Source organism: Meleagris gallopavo, chromosome 2 (genome assembly GCF_000146605.3).
Source record: "Meleagris gallopavo isolate NT-WF06-2002-E0010 breed Aviagen turkey brand Nicholas breeding stock chromosome 2, Turkey_5.1, whole genome shotgun sequence".
Taxonomy (NCBI): Eukaryota; Metazoa; Chordata; class Aves; order Galliformes; family Phasianidae; genus Meleagris; species Meleagris gallopavo.
In genome coordinates, this window is record NC_015012.2 from 12,967,179 (window position 1) to 12,990,677 (window position 23,499).

A 23,499-nucleotide genomic window follows, 5' to 3' on the forward strand; every position below is an offset into this window, starting at 1 on the left:
AAAAAAAAGAAAACACTTTCAATTTCCTATAATGATCATGGGAGCAGTAAGTAAGGCAGCTGAGTTTTAGCTTGTCTTTAAAGATTATTATGAGCATTAGGAAAAAATGGATTCATCTTTACTGCATTTAATTACGCTAGTGGAAATGCCCAACTGTATCACCTAATGACCCTTTGTACTAGTAGGGGGGGAAGCGAGCACTGCCAGAGGAGAGTTTACCCTACACTAAGGTGGAACACATTCTCTGGAAATGTTTACATCTCTGTGAATATCAGTTTAAACAAGCTTCTGACTTTAGGATTGCTATAATTAGATAAAGTGAACATCACACTATTTTTACACTCCTCAAATGAACCATGCTTTGCAGGAAAATTAGCAACCACAGCTGTTTGAAGCACTGAGACAGCCTCAGATCCTGGTTACAACCACTGGTCATCTCAGTCAGACTTTGCATAAGGTAATTTCTCGTGACAGTAAATTAACTTAATTTTAAATAAATATTCAGAGAGTTACAGAATCTAGCAAGCATGGAATAAAAAAACCTTGTAAAACACGCCTTGTAAAATGCTTGTTATTTTTTATGGTTCATCCAATCCTCTATAAGCTATTTTAAATATCTTTAAAGCACATGCAAGCTCCACCTGGTGATCCATGCTTCTGAAGATTCATGAGGGATTACTCAAAGTATGAACATGAACACTTTCACTGTAGCCAAAACAATTTAGTGCAGCAACATTATTATGGCATGGATATTATCATTAACTCCTTAGGAAAATACTAATCTAAAATAAGACAGGGTGAGGCACAGCTGAAGTGTGCACACGTTCTGCAGACAGATGTCCCCCATAGTAGCATGGATCCTGAGAGGCTGTGTTAGGAGGCATCACTTTTGCTATTTCATAAGAAAGCGAGGAATACTTTCTATGTAGATGCTTTGGAAACGTGCCTGACTGAGACTCAAGAAGACCAACTAACGTCCCAGCAGAGGAAAAAAATTAAATGAGAACAGATGGACTAATTCAGCATTTTCAAGCAGTGAAATCCAAACGTGAAAGAAACCTGGCTGACTACAGATGACAAGGCCGGTCTCAGTTCAGTGTTCAAGCAGTAACAGCAGGCTCTTGATTTTTTATTTTTATTTTCCTCCATCAAATTAATCTTCTCGAGGAGGCTGGCATTTCAGTGGGTTTGAAACTTCCCTCTCCAGGGGCTTCAGATTCAAATCAAAATTCTATGTACCACTCACTAGACTTGTTGCTCTCAGTCTGTTCAAGAAAATTCAAGCAACATGCACAGTTTGTTATTTACATGTGCCAATATTATCTGCTGGGAAAAGGTCAGGGTAGAAGAAAAAGTTTTTATAGGTCAGCCTTGAAGTGCCCTTCCAGAGGTATACAGACAAACAACTCTTCAACATTGCTAGCCTCTAGCACAAGCTGATTATCCACTATTTATTGAATACTGCATTTGGATCTTAACTAAACATAACTGAAAACAAAACAAAGAAGAATAAATAGCCACCAAACTCAGTCTCACTTGCCCAAAGACCCCCCCAACACATCATCTATTTGTAGTCTACCAATGCATACAAGATGATGTTCTCTTGCAATACTGGACAACTTCAGCATTCAACATTCAAACCAGTGGTTGTTTTTTTTTTTAGCTAGAAAGAGAAAATGTCTGGAGAATCTGAAGCACCTTGCAATTAGAGGAGTAAAAACGTTTTTTAAAAAAATATCGTATACTTTAAGTGTTTTGACTTGTAGTAGTCAGGAACTTCTTATTTAAAACCACAGTAGGTCTTCTGAGAGAACACATGGTTTCAGTCATCCTCACATAGCATTCTGTTAACTTCTTGGTTCCCTTCAGAATGCAAAGTGCTGCACATTTTGAGAAAGAACTTTTTTCTTTTGCTGTCAACACTGTTAGTAAACTAAAACTAAGTTACCTCCACAACAGGCTTTTTGATCGAAGCCAGGTAGGCAATGCAGGAAAGGAAGGCAGTATAGACAGCAACATTTTCAGCATGTGGCAGAACCCATAATTAAACTGAGATTATTTGACTTCCATCAAGTGTCTTAGGCATACTGTCTTAATAAGGGTAAATAACATTTCTTTTGCCTGACCTCTTCATGTAGTTCCTTTTACCATTATTAAGCATTTCCACAAAGCTAATAAGGAAAGGGATCCATACTTGTCAATCCATAATGAAGCGTTCATTACTTCTATCTCTAATGATACACATGGTTCTTCAGTTTGGATTATTTACATAGACAAAACTTTGCCTCTGCACAGACTCCTTCCCTCACAACTCTTGAAACTCCAACTCCCAGTTCCCAGAGTAATGCCTTTAAAATATAAGAAAATGCAAAAAGCACCAAAAGTAAAAACAACTCCCCCCCCAAACTTTATATATGACTTAAGATATTTTACATTTAGATCTGTTTTCAAGACAACTGATATAAATGAAAACAAAGCACAAAAATCTGCTGCTTATACGAGCAATCTTCAAACTCCTATCACTCTGCTTTTCCTATTGTAAACTACCTTAAGTTACTAGAGCCTATGCTACTGCACTGCCTGCAGGGCAAACTCCTTCCTCGGATACTCCTTACAGCAGAGAGGGAATTCCCTTGAGCAGGGAGACAGTTCATCTCCAGAGAAGCCGCACATTGGTTCTTGGGTCAATTCCGTCATATTCTTAGAGTTTAGCTATAACACAGACTTCTGGAATTCCAATTCTGCCTAAATTAGGAAGAGAAAAAGCCCTGCAGAAGCATTACCAGGATTCACTTCTTCCCCTGCCAAATTGGCTCCTTCCACCCAACAATTGCCCTTAGCTGATTAACTGTTCATGGCTGAGGTGAATGAAAGAACAGAAGAAAATGGACTGACTCCTTCTTCATATTTATCTCTGAAGAAGAGACACAAAATGAGACTGACTGGCCAAAGTAAATTTTGACTTAGCTTTCATAAACAGTAGTATATATGCTTTCAGCAGCCTTTCAGTTCTATTGATTCAAATCTGCTTATCTTTGTTTCCCCTCCTTATGACTTGCACAAGAAAAATAGAACTTTTGTCAGCAGACGCAGTTATCTTTAATAAAAAATTAATAATTAGAGAAGAAAAATGAGAAAAATTAATCCCTTCCTTTGTTGGAGCTCTTCATTAATTATGTTTGTTTATGTTAATTTTGATTATACAGCAATGACTGTAGTTGCAAGATAAATTTGCTTTGCAGGCAGGCTAGTAAATACAATTAGAAAGCTCTACAGAAAGGGGAGAACTACATCTGTCTTAAGGTAGAGTGGTTTCAAATGCTTTGTTCAGACAGATGTCCTCAGCTTTTACTAAAATTTACCTCCACAAAAAAAAACACCACCACATCATTTGAGACAGCATATCACTCACTAAATTTAATTGAAAGATGATACATTTCCATTGCAGTCATCCATGTGTTTCTTTAGAGGCACAAGGGAAAAAGAAACCTGTAGGAAAATCATGTATGTATTGACATTTCTCTTCAAATGAACTGAAGAGGAAGCAGTTGCCAGTTTTGTCATGCTCTACATTGTTTTACGGTTTTCTGACCCATACCTTACAAATTAAAGAACTCCTGAAAACTAAAAAAGACAGGAGATACAGCCACCTATGTATGTGCACTAGATAATTTATGCCAGATCTGTTATTAATTTATAATTAGGTAACTGAGAGTGTAAAAGACTAACACAAGCAGCATAAAATAACATTCACTGTCAAGTGGTACAGCTCAGAAAAGAAACAACTGAGCCAAACTCCAAGGCCACCTACTTCGGTATAAAGGATATTTAGCTAGAATAAAATAGTGTCATTTTATAACTTAGGATCAGGCTGTGAACTGTTACCTGCTCTTAATTAGTACTTAAACCATTAATTATTGATTTTGAAGAGTTTGGCAGTATTGGTGAGATAAGCTTACCTGACAAACTGTTCTGGGTTTGAAGCAGAGGTAGGTAGACTTCTGTTGTAAGAGATTATTTGAATCATTCAAAAATGCAATTAGGGCTTCCATTTAAATGCAAAAGGGGAAGAGAAGAAATCTTGTTTTCATAACACAAGGGAAAAATGCTTAAAGTGATAAGCAAAACTAAAATTTGAAATATTAGATTCAATATTAGTTTTAAATGGAAAAATGTTGCAGTTCTAAGCTGAAAAAGTCAGCTTAGATAAAAGAAATACTAAGCATTAGTGTGAAAACAAAAAAAGTAGCATAGTAAGACTATTGACCTTTTGACTTTTTCCATACTGTTTTTAATTTTCCTTCCTTCCCTAAAATGAACAGGCCAGCAGAACAACAATTACATTCACTAAAAGTGTTGTTGTCACCGGATCAGTCACTTAGTTTTGAGTCAAAAATATCCTGATCATTAGTTTGCTTTGTTCCAGTCACTGGCACCTTTCACTGGGCTGCACAGAAACTCCTGCTGGTTGGAACATGCTAGCTACGTTCCTTCAGATATTTACATTTTCATTAAGAACATATTATATCAGCATTACTACAGATACTTTTTCAACTGTAATACTAGCAAAGTGGTTAGCGATAAGTCAGTAGAGTAATAAAACACAAGGAAGACAAAATTGGAAGGCTCACAAATAGTAGATTACAATCAGTAACAGCACAATCAAACATCACTGTGCTCCTGATTTCAAACAGCCCTATTCTAGCTGTGCTCATTACTCACTATTCATCAGTGGTTCCCTTCTTTCACTGAAGATTTTAGGGACTGACATTCTTATGCTGTTATTTAGAACATCAATAAGAAGCATGGGGGAGAACTGTTAAACCAAGATCCATTTAGATGATGCATTTCTTCCTACAAATTATCTTGTTAACACACTGTCAAAAATAGCAACACAAAAAAAGTTTTCAGAATTCCACTGTTTTTCATCATTGAATCTGTTGTTTAGTGATGCTCTATGTCATGATCACTAATCTTCAGTATTGATTCCAAACTACACTTCACCACCCCTACACGTATGTGAATCACAGCTGTAGAAACTACCCACAAGAGAGCTTTGGTTCAGATTCAGGAAGGGCACCCAAGCTCAGGAAGAACTCAAGCTAGGTGTCTAGTAACACAGTACAAAGCACAGGGAAACTTTAATGATTAAAACCAAATTGATAAGACGTTGCATTCAAGAAAGAATTTACAGATGTCTCCTCAAGTCATCTAATGGAAAAATATGAACAGTTCAAATTCAGTGAAACATTTCTCCCATTCCCCCTGAAGCTGATATACTTACGTTTAACCTGAAATGAATAAATGTTTTGGACCAGGCTCCACAGATCCCTTCTTCATCATTAAGTTTTGAGAGACCAATGCTGTGTTTACTCCAATGCCTTCCATCTCCACTCCTGAAGGTGACTCCAGATCACCTGGTTAAGTGAGGCAATATCCTCTGTACTGAAAAATGTAGACTTGAATCTCTTTCATCTGCAGTTTACCGATCCAGACCACTCGCTTCATGACTGCCAAACTGACTGATCTTATATTACAGACCTCATGTTAGCTACCCTTTATCTCTTCTTTTCTGTGTATTGTCTAATGCATAGAGTATTAACAGAACAAGCAAGGGAGCTCTAAATATTGATGTGAACTAACTGGTCAGGGGCCAAACTACAGCTCTTAAGGAATCCTAACATTGTGGACAAGAGCTAATGAAGTAACCTAACAGCAAACAAGAAACCCTGAATGTTTCAACTAGCTCTTTAATGGGGATATCATGACCTATTACAGTCTAGAAGATGAAAGGCTATGTGACAGCAGATCTTTAATTAAAATTAGGGATGACTATTTCATTAAGAGTGTCCTGCTGCATCTCAGATTTCCATGAAGACCTTTCAGAAGGGATCCCATAATTCATTCACTGGGACACCTGTTATCTAAGGTGTTACTTATTTATCATGCAGTATGAGAGAAGAATCTATGATTAACCACAAATTAAGACTAGGGTTTGTGGAACAGAAGATCAAAATATTTAATTTCACCAGAACCATGATGAGTTCTGGTAAAGTATTCATCAGTGCTTACTGTACATTTCTGGAGACCAAACAGTTGATGTCAGCCATTAAGGTGGTGCTGTGGCAACAATAACATGAAACACAAGCTATGTTCTGGATCGCCATGCACAGCTGCCTCATCACAAAAGTGTCTCAACCAGCTCATTCACACAGGTCATCAAATTACGATCAGGGAACTATGTACAGAGCTGAATAGCAGCTTGAGTGCGTTGGAAATGATGGTGGCAATGTCAGAACGTCACAAAGTTTGCATGAGGTGAGTCCATAAATGATCATACACAAACAGAAAGATCACCATTATTTCTGCAGGTAGACAGGGCTTAGAATGTAGATTGAAGGCCTTAGAAAAGACAAATTTTAAGCTTATCTTTACAGCTGAAGCTTCAATATCCTTTTCACCCTTCCTTCTCAAAGTTAGGCACTGGCTTAAATATGTTCCTGAATGAAGAAGTGATGGAACAAATGAGTCATTTAAATCAAGGAAAGCCATAGTAGAATCAGAATTGAAAACTACTTTCATAAGCTGTTGAACTGTGACTCAGTGACAAATTTATCTTTTCTCTGTGCAACAGGGAAGCTTGATGCTTATCTGATTTAACACAGGCCATGCTAAATACTGTATCTAAAATAGAACATTTAAATGGTGGATGAGGAACAGAAAATAGAGAAAAAGGCTAGGAGAAAGAAGAATTAGGGATGACATTTTATGTCTTTTAAAAGCCTGACCTTTTGAAAATATCACTGTGTACATTTTAAATATTAATAAAGGCACTAGCTGTTAGAAGGCACAGGGCTGTTGTTGTGAGGTGACCTTTTATTGAAGTAAAAGAAAATTGACAGTTTTATTAGCCAAAGAATACTGCAAATAAAAGCTACAGGGGAAGAAAAGCAAGTAAAAAAGCTGTCATTCTAATTAGTTACATTCTGTAAATTAGTCTGAGGATGTGGTCATGTCTAAATATTGCTGTTGGTCCTCCTGTATCTCAGCCCAGACTTTCCAAACAGCTTCAGCAAGACAAAACAGCATTTCCCAGTTCATTTCTTCAAAGCTATATTGTTGTCAGTGAAGGAAAAAAACAAACCAAAAAACAACACTGGGACAAAAACATGACAATGAGATTTTCATGATTCAATGATTGTCACCTTGTGTATGCTACTGCAGGCATCTTTCCAGCAGAAATTCTCAGGAATGATTAACATTAAAAAGATCCTTCTTAAAATGACTTAGATTTATTCAGACTAAAACTTTGGTGCTACATGATTAGGAAAGAAAGCACTCCTTCACAGGTTCATCCCAAACAACTTGTTTTTTCAAAAGAACTGAAACAGGAGAGTTGATTTCTTGTACTCATTTTTGCTGGTGATAATCACAAAGGGTTCAGTTGTCTGTGCTTCAAGGCCAGATGATAAAGCACAGCTGTGTAACCTTGACTGAAGCTTATGAGAAAATTATTAAGTTGTGAAAATGAGCTGTGAAAAACAAATGGAGACAGTCACCCAAGATAAGAAAGGTAAAATTGTAGGCAAATGTGGGATTCTTGAAATAGAACGCTTAGCAACTCAAGGAGTTGAGAGAAAAAAGCCATCAACATGAAAGTATATGAAGGCCTACAGAAAAGAAAACGAGACTTGTAAGTTAACAACACTTCAAGATCTCTTTCCCAAAAAGAGGATGTTCCAACGGAAGTACTTCCTTGCCCACCTCACTGATGACAACCTAGCCATCTCCTTTTATCTATCAGCTGTACAACCTCCAAGCACTGCTTCCAGGCAGAGGTAACAAGTTACGAAGGAGTTAATTCAGATTCTACAACCCCTAATAGAAGTGAAGAAACAGAGGAGAAAGAGTTCTTCCTCATCCTTTAGATACCTTTCACTGACAAACAACGTGCTACATAACATTTTCACACTTCACCACCATTTCCTTAATATAAGACCTTTCATGCATTTCAGCTCCAGTGTGTTTTTTCATAATTTTATAGTGCACACCATAGAAAAAGCCGTGTTTACCAACTAGATTTGGTATTGGAGTTATTAAAGGGCAAAATCTGCCCTCTCTTATGTCGCTGTCTGCATAAACATGGCATTTCAATACACAGGATTTTGAGTTGATGCGCACCCACGTAAAGCCAGCTCTTGAACACTGTTCCACCAAGGCTATCAGAAGTGACGAGTTCTCAGAAATGGTGTCTGGCACTGGATTCATTCTAGAGGGAAACAAGTCAGCCTTCATCTCTTTCACAATGCCAAACAGCTAAAGGCCAGCATTGCCCATGTAAGCAATAGGGGATAATTAATCTGCAAATCCTGGGCTTTAAAACTACTCAAATGCACTGCACACATGCAAGTAAAAGGAAAACATCAACTTTTTCTTTTTAAAACAATTTTCTGAAGTATAATTTATTTTCTAATCTCAGGTTTTTTTTCTTTAAGATTTTATTGCATTCTTTGGCAGGATAAAACATCAGGTTATATTTGTTCAGAGAAGCAGACAGGAAAGTTAAGCCTCAAACAAATATTTCTTCTGTATACCACAGTTTAATCAGTTCATTCACGTAGGGATGTGAATGTGAGATTAAGTACAAGCTAAAAATACGACCAGGAAGCCATGAATAAATCAAGTGGGAGAGAAAAGACAGTGAAACAGTTGTAAGCAGATATATAAATGTTACCTGAAAAATAATCCAGGTCAGCTGTGTGTATTTATAAGTGTCCAAAGTATTTTAGACGTAAGAAAAACATAGAAACGCAGAAAGTGCACACATTTACCCTCTTAGTATTTAGTTTGACTTAAAAGGTACCTATTTTCATCCTTCCACTTTTGCCTCTCTACTGACAGTTTAGGATGCCTTGAGGGTACCATTACTTCACAATAAGGTGCAACAGCCGCGAAAGGCAAATAACATCACTGATGAAGCTGAGAACACAATGCATCTGAAGCATGCATCTGAAGGACGAAGACTTGGCAAACACCACTGAACAGCGCACACAAAAGGTCATACCCTTTTTTGGTGTCTGCTTAAACAGGAATTAATGATTGCAATACCTACTGATGTCAGTGGAATAGTTCTCTGACCTCAGTAGATTTTAGGCTAGACATATGCTCCGCACACACCACTTAACTATCCAGAGTCTGAAGGTTATAAACATTTCCCTTTCTTTTTTCAGGGAGGGGGGAAGAATCTATCACAGTACTTAGATATCTCATAAAACAAAAGCTGTTTTTATTATTGAAAAAGATTAATTGCCAGCAAGTAGTTAATACATCATTCTGTGGTGGAATAACTGAACTTCAGCTGAATGAGAGAGGACAAAGATCTCAATGTAGAATAGTAAACATTCAAAAGTTAACAAATTAACAAAGCTGCATCATGAATGACAGAGTTATTTAGGGATGTAAGGAAGAAAGACTGAAGAGCAAACTGCTAAGTACATTTTGTGATAACAAGAATTAAACCTTCACAAAACCAAGTTGCTATAGTAAGTTTCCTTGATTAACTTATGTGACCTCAAAAAGAAAGAAGTAAGCCTTGGAGGCCCTGCAAACACTGAGTAGGCTGGGGAATATCTTTCACAAAAGAGATTAAGTTTATTTCATACAAAACAACTAAGCACAATCATTCCAGTAGGATTCTCTCAATCTGCCAGTCAGTAACTAGGACTGATTACTTCAAGCTGTGTACAGGGAATCATCTCTTCTGAGCATCTTCCATCCCAATCTAAATCACTGTACTTAAATAACGATACACAGACTAGTGCTCCTTAATGCTGCATTTTCCCTTTGTATCAGGAAAATTACTGATTTTAAGATGTTCCTCTCATAGGATGCAGAGAACAATTAGAAGACAGAAGTCTACTTTAATGGGGAAATAAATTCCTCTTTACTATCGACGAATACTTCACTTTTTTCCCCCCCATCTGTGGCTTTCGTACCTGTTTTGAAGCTGCAAAGCAGGTTTCTGCTGGAATAAAGCCTGAGGAAGTACAGCCTCCTCATTGTGTATGGAAAGTGAAGTTACACTCCAGGGAAACTGCTAGAGATTTTAGCTTTTTGTCCAAAGATCTGAAGACATGAATCATTTAACTGATATGAAGCATTCAACAGATACTCTACTGGAATAAGAAAGCACTGTATGCAACCTATGATATACTATCTTTTAATGAACTAGAAAACCACTTCCAGTGAATCTGTTCACGCCTGAGCTACAGCCCTGTGCTAGTCTTATATGCCACTAAACTTCCAAGATTACCAAAACCAGGAAAACATTACCTCCAGCATGCTCAGCAACCAGCCAGGATGACAGTCCAACCAAAATGACAAGTTCAGTAAGTTTGAAAATACAACATCTACCAATGATGGGATATCATAAAAAAATATATATACACATCCTAATGGTACAGCAACAGAAAGAGCACAATTACCTAATAAAACAAGCATGTCCTTTTAGCAAGTAGTAACACCTGTGTCAGAAGCTCAGCATAACAGGTGAAGAAGGAAAATGACTCTCTGCATGGTGAAAATTAATATGTCTTAAAATTTGAAATAATCATCTTTTTCTCTTGAGCTGCAAAGTAGTCACGTGATAAAACAGTTGTCACATAGGAAAGAGAAAAGTAATCCAGCTAAACAGAAAGAATGAAGAAAGCCTGGAAACAAAAGGGGATGATATGCATTTTTTTATTAGTTTCTGAGGATTTGCACAGATAGCTAGTATTTATAGAGCACGTTGCATTTGGAGGGAATCTGAAGGTGTTTAGGCATAATTTGGAGATGCCAGAAATATACAGGCCAACATTGTGTGTCAGTGCTGACATTTTAATCAAGTCAGATCTGAGTTGCACATAAATTTCCTGGGGATGTTTCCTACCTCAACCAGAACATGGCGCACGCAGCTTGTTCTTGTACCAGAGATGAATGGGAAAAGACTTTATAAACATATGGTAGGCTGATTTGGCTGCATGACAAATGAACTGTACGTTATCTGCTAAATGCAAGGATGGAGAAGAAACAGAGAAGATGCTCAAGCTGCTGGCTCAAGAATTTAAATGGACAGATGTTAGAGTCAAAGGTGGTAGGGTTTTGTTGTTGTTTTTGTTGCTTTTTAGTAGTTAAGCAGTTCTGCACGTTATGAATATAAGTTTTAAGCTCCCCAGTGCTTTCAGTATAGTGCTTTTCATCATGATGAGAATTTTCAGTGTTAACACCTTATCTTCTCCTACTACAGAAGTCTCCAATGTGGTTAACAAGTTCCACAATGCCCAGCAGAAGTACTGCACAACTCATTTCCTGGCTAGATGAGATTCCTTTCAATTTCTACAGTCATTTTATGGAGCATCACTACTTTAAAAGATAATTGCTTAAATCATGATTCCCTTTTAGTGCAATACAGTTCAGTAACATGGACTGCAAATTTTCTCTATGATTGAGGCATTGAAAATCTGCAGCCATTTCTTTAAGAAAACAATGGCATACTTCAGGTAGGACTGTAATTTAAGGTTCTTTTTATACACCTAACAAACAGGCTGAACTGTCCTCTTAAGGTAGCGGTCTCTCGCCCTGACAATACTGAGAACTAATTCTGATATCTCTAAGTTTCAGATTCTCATGTAACTTGACTTCTGAGAATAGTACTTTCCTGTCTTGGAGGATATTATTTTAGAGATCACAAAGATTCCAGTCACTCTGATCTTACAGGAGCAACGGTGCTGGTAAAACAAGCTCTGGAAATACTATTCAGCATCATCTGAATCTACGTATCGTGTGCACAGCCATGAGCTGTACTGCACATCAAAAGCTGTTAGACAAACATATGAATTTCACCTAAGCAGTGATTTAAGTCTCTTTATAAATAGATATTGCACTTACATATTTTTGCAACCAATCTATTAGGGTGTCTTGACAGTTTTAGATTCAAGTATCATGATCCTGAGAATGTAGCTGAAGTGGACAGAGCTCAAGGGAGAGTCAGGAAAATAATCAGAGACCTAGAAAACACAAGCTACAGAACAGGATTTCATGAATATGAAGAAAAAAAAGCAGAAGATGCAATACTCTTCAAATAAAGAACTGCCAAAAGAATGGTATCAGAATGGCGGATCAGAGAAGGAAGAAACTTGAATTATAGCAGGAAAGATACAAAAAAGTTTTAGACTTCAAGACTGCCAGTGTTAAGGACAGGGAAGCACCATGAGCTCCTTGGATGTCACTTTCCTTTCTGAAGTTCAAGATGCACATTCCCCCTACTAACTTACTCAGAAACTCTTTTGTACTTCCACTACTCAAACACTATAGGAATATATTAATGTGACAGATGAAATCAGAGTAAAAAAATGTAAGCCTTCCATGGCCAGTATGTATCCTGAAAAATGAATTTTTGAAAGTAAGCAACTATTTTAAATAAAGTTAGAATAAGCAGCATCCCATAGTTGGAAGCCTTTTTGAAGATACCTGGAGGTTTCTGTCACTTTGCTTTATTCAAGAAAACATTAAATAAGATGTGAAACGCAAACAAACCTAATAACCATCTCTCTCAGGCCTATCTCAAGTATGTTGACAGTATCTCCTGCATATGCATTCTTCTCAGAGGCTGAGTTGTTGCTTGCAGTTGATGTTTTCTATACATTTGCTCTTGTGTGCCAGACAAGTGCTTTTGAAGAGTACCCACACAAAACACATGTACCTATGTAATCACATTCAACCTTCAAGTGTCAGCTGAGAAAACAGAAGCATTACACAAGTGGGCAGTGAAGCAGGTAGGACACAACAGGACATGGAAATGGACTTCAGCTTTTGAAAGGCATTACTCTTGGTTTATCAAGGCACAACTTGTACAAAAGAGTCTCCCTTACACCAGGTTGTCAGATTACCATCCCAGCCACACAGAGTACTTCCAAAAAAGCAGCAATGTGGGTATTTACACTGGTTACAAACTTAATTATGAGCTACTTTCAAGCAGCTGGCTCTCAAGGAAGAGGCCTCTCTGAACCTACTATCAATCCATTATCTCATGTGGCATATTCTAGTGGTGCAAATTCAAGCAGAAATTCGAACAAATTTAATGTTTGCTGAAAAAGCCCCACACAAATAAATGCAGAGCAGAAAAAAGCAGACTCTTACAGTGCCATGGTCTATTTCAAGTCTAGTTTTCTGTCTACAGCTACTTGATTTCTCTCTTACCCTCCTCCAGCAAAAGGCATTGCAAGAAACTGATTGAAATACAAGCCACAAGTTTATGGAGTTACCTGGTATGAATATAAAAGAATCAAACAAGTTGTAATTTTACTTACTGGATACAGAGGCTGGAGGACAGCATTCAGATATCTTATCTATCACAAAGGCACAGTATTTCAAACCAGCTAACTTCCATACATGATGACCACCTAATGAATTCAGATCTAGAGGCATCACATACAAACCTGAAATCAGCTGCCATGAAAAATGAAATCGTATTTCACTTTAGCATAACATCAAACATACGTGTGAATTTCTGTTGAATTCTTTGTTCATATTCCTGTGCTATGACTGTTCCCACATACTTTTTCTTCCCCCATGAGGTGCAAAAAGCAGCTTAGCTAAGCCTAATAACACAGTTTATTTTGCAAAGGAATTGGCTGCCTCTCTGCTGGATAACTTCTCTCTCATTTTACAAAAATTCTGAGAACATGTTTGTGACTATGTAGCATCAACAGCAGGCTGATATGTTGACTAAGAGTCAGGCACAGCAGATATAGATATTTGATCCTAGTTCAGTAACAGACTTAACAGTCTGTTAATGTATGGTCAGATGGCACCTTCCAGACAGCTGCAAATGAGGAGGGGCAGAACAAACCGAAAGCTGTGTTAATGCAGAGCTGATTTCAAGTAAGCAACATTGAATTTTCCCCCACCTTTTGGTCAATCAGGTTTGGCTTTTCTGGGCACTGGGGCCATAAAACAGCCTGCAAGGGACAGTGAATGACAGAATGCATGTCACTGTGCAGTAAGTGAATATTTACTCCCCTCCCAGAGCCCTACACCCATTTTTTACGGAAGAAAAAGAACCTCTGCTTTTGGATTCTTTGGGCAGGAAATATTATACATATGATCTACATCCAATTACAACAACCCATAAGGCTCCAATTTTAGTTTTTAATCACCATAAACAGGTAATATAATAATTATTAATGCTTTTGCCAAAACAGATTCCTGGAGCTTTTATTTATGTGAGTACTGTAGTTCCAAAAACTCTGTGCCTGCTCTCTGACAGAGTGCTGTATTTGGAAATCACGAGTGGGAGTTTAAAATAGGTTCAGCACACAGCTCACACTGTTCCCATCCCTGACATCCATATGGGGTTTGGACAATCTGGAGCTTTCTCTGAAAGGACCCACTCTGCATATATTGCAAAGTAAAGTTCTATATTTGCTGCTATTAGGCTCTGCAAGTTTCAGCGCTTTAAGATGTCGCTAACTTGATAAACAATGAGGTTTATAAAAGTATCTGATGGCTAAATAGACACATGCAGGATCAAATGTTTGCCACACAAGCAATCAAACAAACTGATGAACATCAAAAAAATGATTGTAGAACTATAACTGTTCTATTATTAACCAGCAATCTGCATATCCTCCTCCAATTAATGCTAGAAAGGAGCTGTGAGTTAGTAGAAACCTAATTACTGGCATAACACTTCGTTGATTAGAAGCGCAGTAACAGTCATTGCTCCTACTTCATTTATGCAAGGCCCATAATAATAAGCCAAAGGATGTCAGTCAGTCACTGCTTTCCTGCCAGAAGTTTCTGCCATAGCAATAGCTTCTAGTGTAAATGCACTCCTCTACCCATGTCACTCAGCTCAGTAATTGCCTTGCCACTCACATAAAGGAAACAATTTCCGGCTCTGATGGGATTTTGTCTGCAATGTGAAACTGCTACTGCAATTGCAGCAGCTAGGTGTTAGATAGGTTACTTTGGCAGATCATAACACGAAACTAATCTCTAAAAAGCAGGTGGAGAGAGAGACTTGCAGGCTGGTAGGTGCTAGGAAAGTGGTGCTGTCCGAGTGATTAACATAACATGCTAGGTGAGGTGGAACTGGGACAGAAAGAATAAAGTGGAACCCAGAGAAAAAAGTTCCTCAGCCATTTTCCTTTCATCAGGAACATCTCTCATTTCAGTTTATCTGTCAGAAACTCTCATGAAACCATATACACTTATTTTATATGCCACAGGTTGCTGACTAGCAGGGCCACTAGCTCAGGGACAGCAAGCAAAAGCAAACATTGTCTGCTTCCCATGTGCAGCAACAAAAAACAGTTTTTATTGATCACCCTCCCCTTACTTTCCAGGTGGATTCATACTGAGGGTTTCATGGACAAGCAGAAGAAAGTTATAGGTTTTAAATAGTGCTGAAAGAGATACATTAAGAAATGCAGCAAGATGAGTACAGAGTAAATGGAAATGCTCACTCTTCATTGGTTACAGAAAAGTACATATAGAACGTGATCCCATTTTAATATTCCTTTTCAAAAAAGGATCATAGCAGAAATACAGGAATGAGATAAAAAAAAGGAAAATAATAACCAACCTACCACCCTGTAGCACCAATCAGAGAGAATCTCTAGTCTTATGGTTCAAAGTCTCACCTTACAGATGTAACAGGCAATTCGAAACAGCCAGGCTGTTCACAAACAGAAAAACTATATTCCTATGTTCACAAAGTTACTATGCATGAGAGCAAAGCATTATGTTCAATTCATACAAGTTGTATAACACAAATATTCGGCTACTAGAAAAATAAAGCCCTAAATTATTGGAGTCCCAAAGCTTTAGGATGTCAGAAACACTGAAACTCAAGTTCTTTCAGCTACCAGACAGTCTGACTCACAGGCGCACACATTCCAACAGTGAGCCTGTTGCAACATTTCATAGGAAAATTAAAAACAGCACATCTACTTCTGTTGCTTCCAGTGATGCTTTGGGTTCATATTATATCTATTGCTTTAACGTTCAATACTGGTCTCCCACAATTTTGTAACAGGACTGGAATTAATTCTCTCCAACATGCTTCCCATTTTTGAGCCTATGTGAAGGTCTCAAATATACTAAGCTTCTCATCTTATCATGGCATCATCTGTATCAACCATGGCTTATACCTTTACCTAAGTTTTTTCTTCAGAAAAAAACAAAACCCACAAGCTTTAATCTTTTGCTCAAACAGTTCGACTTCAATTGCAGTGTGTTTAACTGCAGTAAGAAACTTTAAAAAGCACCGTAGCAGTTCAGAGGTAAAAATGCCTGACTGCTTAAAAGCAACCCTGGATCTGAGCTTCTGAGTGATTACAGCCCTTTTTCTTATAGCACAAATTGAATACACTCAAAGCACAGACTCACGGAAATCCTTTAAGGTCAGCTGAAGCCCCCAGTTTCTCCTCCCATCCAAAAGAAAGCATGGTAGCCATTCTTACCTTCAAAGAAACCATATGAATTCATGATGTACATCTCCAGAAGCCTCCAAACAACTCCACAGGCAATCAGACTTTCAGCTCTTGCAATTCTAGAACAGCAAAAAGAAATAATATTTAGGCATTTATTTCCACAAACAACACAGGCTAAAATTTAAGATAAACATTTGAAAGAATTATACTATTATGTTCTTCATCTTAAAAAAAATTGAAATAATGAAATAATCACTCCTTGGCAAATATCCAGCTTCGTATTGATCACTTCTTGTTCCTCACATATGGTGAAAGGTTAATGCTGACTACACATTAAATAAAAAGAGATATGCAAGAACAACCCACGCTTCACTTTCTTGTGAGATCACCAGCAGTACTCCATAGTTGAATTGTGTTCTATTTTTGGTAGAGTATATTTACTTTGCACAGCAATTTTGAAAAGTGAAAAACAAGCTGAAATCAAATAAGCTTGAAACACAACCTGAGCAAAAACATTTTAAAAACATTAAGAACCATTAAAGCAGAACTTAATGTGCAATCACAAGTTAAGGACAGTTATCCACACACTTCCTTACTCCATATTTTCAATAACTCTCTCACACTCTGTTCTCATTCTTCCTAGATTTTCCTAGCTTTGTATTTCACCCTCATATCTACTTTTCCTCCCAATGAAAAGCCACTTTCCTGTTCCCTTGTTCGGAGAAGAAAAAGAAAAGCATTTTTATACAAATAAGAAGCTTCTTCATACTTTAAAAAGGAAACGGCATTCATAGCAGATCACAAAACAGAGTTAAATAGCGTAACACAATGGAAAGTACAGCAATGACAGCAGAGCAGCAAAGTCCAAGGCTGCAGCAAGCACAGAGCTGCTCAAATACAAGACCCATGAACACAGAAATAAAATAAAAACAAAATAAACTAAACAAACAAACAAAAAAAACCTACTTAACTTTGAAAAGCCTCCAGCAGCAGAAATCTACAGAAAGATCCCTTCACCTCCACTGCCAACCCTTAAATGAGGTCTGGGAAGGGGTGGATCCTGGCTCCAGCCCTTCTGGTCACACAGGTGCACTGCATAATTGCACGCACCTGAGCTCCCCTGGGTTGGCCCTGCCTTCCCACCAGGTGCTCAATCACTGGATCAGGCCATGACTCAGCATTTCTGGTACAAGTACATAGATCCTTTCTAGTAAAAGCAGAAGTGTTTCCAAGTATGTCTTCCAAGGTACAGGGATTTCTCCAATACCTGTAATTTTCCCCCAGATAAGCTTGTAGAGAATCACAAAACAACAGGCACGCCCAATAAGCAACCTCAGCATGAGGTTCTGTATAAGGTGCCTTATCCTAGAATCATTAAGGTTGGAGAAGAGCTCTAAGATCATCTAGTCAAACCATCCACCTCCACCAGTATTGGTCACAAAACGACATCCCTAAGTACATCTACATGTATCAGAAATGGAAAAGTTGTGTGGAGATGGGAACTTAAGTGCATGACTTTTGATTTCACTCCCTACGCTCTTTACTGTGTGCTTACTTTGAAATGCACAAAACAAAGCAAGCTCTACTCAGGGAAACAAACTCACAACACCTGTGTTCAAATCCTTCGTGCTTCTAGCAAAGAACACAAACTACAGGGTCAGCCAAAGACAAAAATGAGGGCAATTAAAAAAACAAAAACCAAAAAACAACAAACACTACCACCTATTTCTTATTGTAACAAAAAAGGCATGAACAAACGAAACCGGCACAGATGACCTCAAGAACTTTACCCCACGTTTCCCTAAGCGTTCCACCTTTGCCTCCTCTCCTGAATGCTGCTAATGTCTCCTCCTTGCTCTTTCCTGTTTCTGAGGTCCCTGTTTGCTAACCACCTGTGTCTCCAGAGCAGCTTGGCTAATTGGGCTGTGACAGCTATTAGTCGCCAGGCAACACCCAGAGCTAGCTTCTACACATCTCTCTATTTACTCATTTATCCTTTTCTTTAGGAAGATCAGAAAGTCAGCATGCTACAGACATGAACAGAAGGAAGCACCTCAAATAAGAGCACATTTCTCACACTTAATTCATATCACATTTATGAATATTCATAAGAGGAACATAGCCAAGATGGAAAACAGTATTTTGGGGATAAGTAACAAATGCAGCTGCTGATTAGCTTCGTAAAGGCACACATGAAAATTGTCACAGCTTTAAATGATTGCAAGAAAGGGTCTTCCGCATCTCAAGAACCATTTTTAAAGCAATAAATACCCTGGGATATGTCTATTTGGCAGAATGAACCCTAATATGACTAATGTTTCAAAATGCCTTCTGTGATCACTGTAAAAGGGTTATGAAGACAAAAGACATAAGTGTCACACAAGTAGTCTTCAGAGATTAAAAAAAATACACAAACATTTCTAAATGCAGTTCAGCTGACCTAACAAGAAAGGCTCGGTATTCCAACAACTTTTCCCACAAAGCAGAGCTGTCATACTTCATGTTAAAGATACCTCATTAATGCTTATGTGATCATGTAACAGCCACGTCTAGTCAAATTTGCAGGAGAGCAAGAGACCCCAGAGAGGTCTTTGGAGCTTTGTTTGCATTTAGTAGAATTAAGGAACCCTATGAATATTAAGGTTAATGGAATCCCCAGACTAATGTGTGCTCAAAAAGCCAGCCCTGTGGAAGGAGAATTCTGCTGAACTGGCCTCTTGACTTTGATCCGTTCTATGATTCTGTGATAACTGAAAGAAAAAACCTAAGTGATAGCTCAGCCAAGAATTGTTAGCCACTGTAGGTTTCTTACATCTTCGGAGGTGTTTTTTTTTGTTTGCTGTTTCTTTTTGTTTTTTACTGTGTGTGTCACTGCTTCCAAAGTTGTAATCAAGAGCTTAATTCTTTTTTGCTGTACATTCAATTTGCATTCTTGCATTTACTTTCATATTTGAATTTGCCTGTGCTGTATAGCCCAGTAGCAGCTCCAGCAAGCTATATTGTTTCGCCAGAAGACAACAATATCCAGAAAAATAAGATTCCATAAAGAATCTGAAATATCCCATCAAGACTAGCTGCTCTGAAGACTGGTATTATCATAATACAAAACACAGGAAAAAAAAAAACAAACATCTTCTGATATATAATTCAGTTACATGCAAGTAGGGGAAGAGATGGCTTACACAGTATAAGGGAATTCAAAGTTGTCTGATCTTGACAAAAACAGAACCTAGGTTTAGGCCACTTGTAAGCTTAATAAGAAAATATGACTTTTACCCCGCAACCTGAACAAGATTTCAAAGAACATTTGCATACTCCCTAATCTCTAACTCTTAAGACTATATTGGCAGTGCTGTATGTGTTGATTTAAAGAGCTGCATGACTATTAGCAGCTGTACCTGATTATGTGCCAATTAATACTGGAGCTCCCACAGGGTTAATATGGATGTTTTCCTTCTTCTACTGTTCATTTTCATCTGGCTTTGAACAAAATCAATGAATTACGCTATGCGTGTTCTCTCAGTGTTAATACAGTCATTTATTATGGTTATTAAGCTGCTATAAATCCCAGAGAACTTTGACAGATCTTACCATTTTAGACAGGGGATTTATAAGAAACATTTAGGAAATCATTTGTAGGAGCTGAATGTCCTATCTCCAAACTACATGCCCTCAGAAGCACCAGGCTTACCGATTTTGTCTCATTCACCAATGTGCTACCCAGAATACCTACCTGTTTCTCTGGTTTCTTGTAACAATGCCTGTCCTGGCGAACACTGATAATCACAGAGGAATATAAATAAAAAGATTGGGAACCAAATCCAGAGACCAGAGGGAGGCCTAGAACCATTGCTAGGCCACACAAGTTGACTGTGGTTAGTAGCCACCAATGAACGTGGTTGTGTATGCTGGTGGTCCCACATAGGATTTTGACAGGGAAATTTGCAACTTTTACTCCTAAATATACTTCTCGGATACCAAATAATTCACTTGGTTCTTTATTATTTTATTTCACAGCCCCTCTGGTTCCTTTAGTTGAGCTTTGTCACAGAAGCTGCATCCCTTGGCAGGGTTGGACACCCATGCTCTGTCATGTTGGTGCTCCTGTCTGTGCGTAGAGCAAAACAAAACCAAACCCTTTGGCTGTGATTTTCAAAGGCTACTAAAAAGGCTTATTATCACGAGTTGTCTTAGCTCAGGTCAGTCTGCTGTTTTTGAAAACTCTCTTTCTTGGCCTTAATATATTTCTTTGTAAATAGTGTATAAATGTTTCGGGAATTAATACTCTCCTTCTCGTAGTGACTGCACGACACAAAAAGAAACATCACCTAAAGTAGCCATCAATTTAAAAGTGTAAACAATTTATTCTCAGCCAGCTGGCTTGTGATATAAATGTCTCTATATCTGAAAACATAGCTTTCTCCATTTCCTTAGTAACTTTGGGTAATTTTAATGGTCTATCTTTGCAAGGCTCTTTCACTGGGAGCAATTTGTGGCTCACATAAGCCACCAGACTTCTGCAATATGGCCTTAAACTATACACAGTACAATTTAACATTGATATCAATTACAGCACAATTCTATGAAATAGGGCAAAAACTTTTGCTGGTCTTTGAGGCCATTTTGCTACAGGGCAGGAATCTGCATTGCTTTAACACATTTATGACTTACCACTTACGTAATCACACCTGAGTCTGTTTTAGAAAATCACTTAGAAATTCATTGATTTTGTGTGTGTGTGTGTTTTCAAACGTTTCTTATCTTGTTTAAATTCTGAAACCTATTGCCCCACTGATTGGTTTCAGGCTATCATTTCCTCTTTATCCATGTGGCTCAGCCGAGTAAGATACAGGCTTCCAATTTCACACAGGGGAATTGTTTATGTGGGCAACAAAAAGTCACCTGAGTCAAATTTTTGGTCCTGCTGTTGTCATCAGAAAGTTGACTTTGGCAGAGCAGCATTTCCTCTTTGGGTCAAGTAAATCAGTCCATCTCTCACTGTCTTCTAACACCTGCAGAAAGTACAGGATATATACATCAGGATGTAATACACAGTCTGCAGGAGGGTCTCCAGATAAGTCTATTTTTGAAACATTTCCAGCATTGTTTTAATATTCTTGTTTGTTATAGGTGTTTGAGATGCTACATACATTGCTAATAGGAGTAATATACAGACTAGGTTAGTCAAAGAGAAAATGGGAGAGAGAAATTTCAGATATAACCTTTTCTGGTTGCTTTTTCCCCATTTTCATCAAGAACTCAAGGCTTTTGGTTGCCATCAAATTGCAGGTGGAAAATGAAAATATCTTATGTCAAACATGTTTGGACATTTTGTAAGAAAACAGTAAGGTTTTGGTATTTGCTTTTTCCCATTAACATAGAGCTTCCCTACAGCTCTTGAGCTTATTTTATTATCTCCAAAAGATCAGCCATATTGTGTGCCAGCGCACATGCATAATGTGCTTTCTGTTAATCTCTTGGTTATTAAGCCATGCTCTAGCTATAAAGCTATGGTTCAGGATCCAAGCAGAGAAACACAAGGGCTGAACTTAATACAGACATAAAATATTTGTTTTCATTTCTGACACACCACTGACCAGCTGTTTCCAAATGTGATATTAATCAAGGAAGTGTAGAAAATACTCTGACTACACAATTAAAAAATGATAACCTCTTGCTCTACAAATGAATATATTAGTGTTAATAATCACTTGATACTAATGCAAAGCTGTGCTGTCATCTGCAACAGAACAATAGCTGATGGAGTTATACATGGCCATTACATTACCAGGATGCCTGAAGCCTTATGCTGACAGTAGGTAAAGCAAGCAACTGGATTTAATGCATTTAACTGAGTTAAAAATATATATGTATATATCATACCTTTAATTTAATATATGCATGTTCTTCACTGTGAACAGTCTGGGCTTCAGGGCACCAGACAGTTTATTCAGGATTATTCTTATGGATGATAGCACTTTATGGGCTCCAAAATAGGCTTATTTATTATATTGCTTTCTGCTAACAGGATTTCTGCAAGATGCCCATCAAGTGTTTTTCTACGAGGGTGTCCCTGAACCATGAAAACTGTAAACTGATGTGAGAACAATTTCAGAATCACAAAGCAAATATGAAAAGAATACACTTTGTTCTGATACAGTCCTTTGATCAAAGAAAACATTTTTTCAGGCAGGAATGAATGGGAGCTGAAGGGAAAAAAAAAGACCCATTTAGAATTATTAACCTGATTTTCAGCTTGATTTCTAACACAAAGTGAAAATAAATAATCATCATCTCATAAATTCATGAACTCAGTTATCTAAGTAAGGCAACATACTTTTATACTAGCTGAAAATTATGCCAGTTGTATTTATCTGAACCCGTAGCCTACCAGAAATTCTGTTCCACGTTACTGAACAAGAATGCCCTGATGTACTAAGGGCATCCAAGCATTTCAGTTAGCTCATTCCCAGCAATTAGCAAACAGAGCCTTGGTCAGAACAGACCAAATACTAATTTAGAAACTTAAGATTCCAATGGCCTTTCCACACCCACTATATTTTTTCTTTTTGCTTCCCTTCTGTTTTAAGGCTCAAAATCTTAGCTGATAAGGACTGTGGCTCCTTACTCTGTGACTGTCACTTACGTTCTACATTTGTTCAGGTAGCCTGTCAAATAAGCTGCTTTCTGGGGCTATACTACCAGTTTATTGTGCAATATATTGAGAAAATAAGGGAATGGGACACAAATGCATAGGAAACACTAAATTTATTAAGCATATTTACCACTACAGTTTTTTTGCCAGTGGCTTTTTTCTATGCAGAACTCAATTTTTTTCTTAAATATTGACTTCTTTTATTTCTTTAGTTATTCTGTTGGCTAATTTTATTCTAAAATAATCAATAATATATTTTCCTGGCAATGCATTTCCCCAAACTTTTCCTAACTGGCCAACAGAAGATCAGTGTTGAAAAATTTGCATCCTCCAGTCCAGCTCTAACTGATTATTCATTTATTCAGA